Source organism: Panicum hallii, chromosome 7, assembly GCF_002211085.1.
Source record: "Panicum hallii strain FIL2 chromosome 7, PHallii_v3.1, whole genome shotgun sequence".
Taxonomy (NCBI): domain Eukaryota; kingdom Viridiplantae; phylum Streptophyta; class Magnoliopsida; order Poales; family Poaceae; genus Panicum; species Panicum hallii.
The window spans coordinates 2723466-2725965 of NC_038048.1; the positions used below are offsets into that span (position 1 = coordinate 2723466).

The 2500-nt window shown below is 56.7% G+C and overlaps 1 pseudogene; it reads right to left on the reverse strand.

Moving 5' to 3' along the window:
* The window catches only part of LOC112901774, an 8790-nt pseudogene that overhangs the window by 3674 nt on the left and 2616 nt on the right, over window positions 1-2500 (reverse strand).

The following is a 2500-nucleotide window of genomic DNA, read 5'->3' on the forward strand; positions in this document are numbered from 1 at the left end:
TAGAGTTTGAAAAACTCTCCAACTTTCGTTTTGGGCATTTCTCCATTAGGGTTTTAAATCAATGGGAAATTTTGTTTTACAGACAGGCCCTTGCAGTTATCTATAATTACGTATAAGTCCTTGGAGAATTCCATCCCTTCTTCTCCTCTGTTTTTCTTTTCCCTGGTGCCTCCTTATCCACACCGGCAGCATATCCCTGGCTTCATCCCTATCTCCACCCAAGTTCCCCTCTCTCTCCTCCACGGGCACAGGCACAGGGCGCTGGCAGGCACTCGGGATCCAAGCGTAGCAAGCGGCAGCGGGTGGCTCGGCAGGAGCCGAGCGGCGGGCGGCGGCTGGCGCGGCAGGCGGCTGCAGCTCGCGGGCGAAGCGCGCTGGCCGGCGTGCGGGCGCGCGCGGGGGGTGAGCAGCGAGCGCAGCGCGGGCGCCCGGGCGGCTCGGTTCGGGTGCGGAGGCCGGCGCACAGGAGATAGGCGTGCGGGCCCGGCGCAGGTGCTGGGCGGGAGCGGGGGCGAGCGGCGCGCAGGCGCACGGCGCGGGCGCGTGTGCGCAGGCGCGCGGAGCGAGAGCAGGTGCACGGCGCGGGCGGGCCCAGGGGCAGAACGCCGGCGCTGAGCTGGTGCAGGCGCACGCGCAGGAAGTGCGATGATGTGCAGGAGCTAGGGCGCTGGAGCAGGGCCGGTGATGCAGGGGTGGAGCAGCAGCGTGTGCAGGTGCGGTGCTGGGTGACTGGTGAGCGGCACAGGCGTCGAGCTCGGGCGCTGATGAAGGGCGGAGCGAGGCCGGGCGTTGGGCCAGTGCAGGCGTGCGTTTGCGGCTCGGAGGCTCGGAGTGAGCGCGGGAGCTGGGCAGGAACAGGCGTTGGAGCAAGCACGGCGCAGATGCAGGCAGCGTAGGCGTGTGAGCGCAAGAGCAGAACCCGAGCGGAGGCGAACGGCCCGGAGCGAGCAGTGGCGCGTAGGGCGGATTCACACGCGTGAGTAGCAGCGCGATGCGGGCCAAGGACGCGCGCGGTTCGGGCATGCGCGGAGGGAGCTGAGGCGTGGCGGCTCGGGACAGACCCGCACGGAGGGCAACGAGGCCGCACATGACGGTAACTTGGCAAGGACGGCCGCGGAGGGACCTGCGACGCGGCAAGGCCGAGGCGAGTGCGGGCCCGGCAACAGGAGGAAGAAAAATAACCATGCAGGGCGACGACGTGCAGAGCGATGATGTGTGGAGGTGGTGACCGGATGCGATGAGCTCAGAGGAACCACGCACGGCTTGCTCCCTCGATCCTCGCGGAGGCGGAGAAGCGCTTATGGCGCGGCAAGTCGGAAGAAGAAGTTGTGGAGCGAAGGCGGCAGTCAGGCGTGACGAGCTCGGAGGAGCCTCGATGCAACCAAACACGGCAGTCCTGCAGGGAGCTATGCGGGTGTGCCGGCCGTGTTTCAGTGGCACACGTGCGTAGGCAAAAGAAGGTTTAGCTCGTGAGCAGTTGGACCTTGGAGGTTCGCGGAGGAGTTGTCCTAGCGAACCAATCCGACTCTGTCATTTCGCCCCAGGGATCCATGACATCCAGCAGCTCCTATCCCTCGTCGATCGCCGAGCAAGACCACAAATCACCGCAGGGATTATCTCTTCGGCCATTTTCTACCCACTACAATTCCCGGCAAGCTTCTTCGTCACCCACGGAATCTCGTCATCGTCGAGCTCATCTTATCGCTGATTCTGTTCATTGCGGGAATTCACTTTCCGCCCATTCTCTTCCACAACCAAGGCTACCCCAAGGTTTGCCCTGATCCGCTGAATCTTCCTAATGCCGGCGATTCTTTTGCCGGAATATCGTCGTTATCTTCCTGTTATCTGTTTTCCCCGACCAGGGACTTAATTGCTTTGGTTTAGAAAGTTCTAAGGTGTTTTCTGTAAGATTTCCAGAGCTTTCTTTATTCAAATCAGTGAACTTCTACATTTCATAGATTTTCGTAGGAAGTTCATAAAAATGTAAAATCGGTTTTGTTTGAAACCCTAAGTCAAACTCTACAAGTTTTATGTTATGATCTTGAGTTAAAGTCTTTGATGTGTGGTCTAGGTCAAATGTTAGGGAATGACTGTTTTATTGTGCTTTATATTGTATGCTTGTGTTATAGCTGAAAAGATAAATTATAGGATGTATGTTTTAAGTGGAGAAGTGTGACAGTTAGTTAATCCTATCACCCTAGTGCTCATATCCCTACCATCAAGACATTGTCCATGTCTTCATTGTTGTTTCCTTAAGTTCCTTGTCGTATATAGATCCTTGTTAGTCCGTGTGCATCTATTACTGAGCTAATACGTCTCAACAGTTATGCTTCAGTGTCAGGTTATCAACCCAACCACTTAGCATCCGTTTTCTTTAAGCCTATGACGTTTCTGCGTAACAGCTGTCAGTCGATACTTCTACCATCGGCTGATTAGCTGATACGGTTGTTACCTTTCTAATATCGGCTACTGCCGATACAATTCTTTTGTTCTGTCCTAC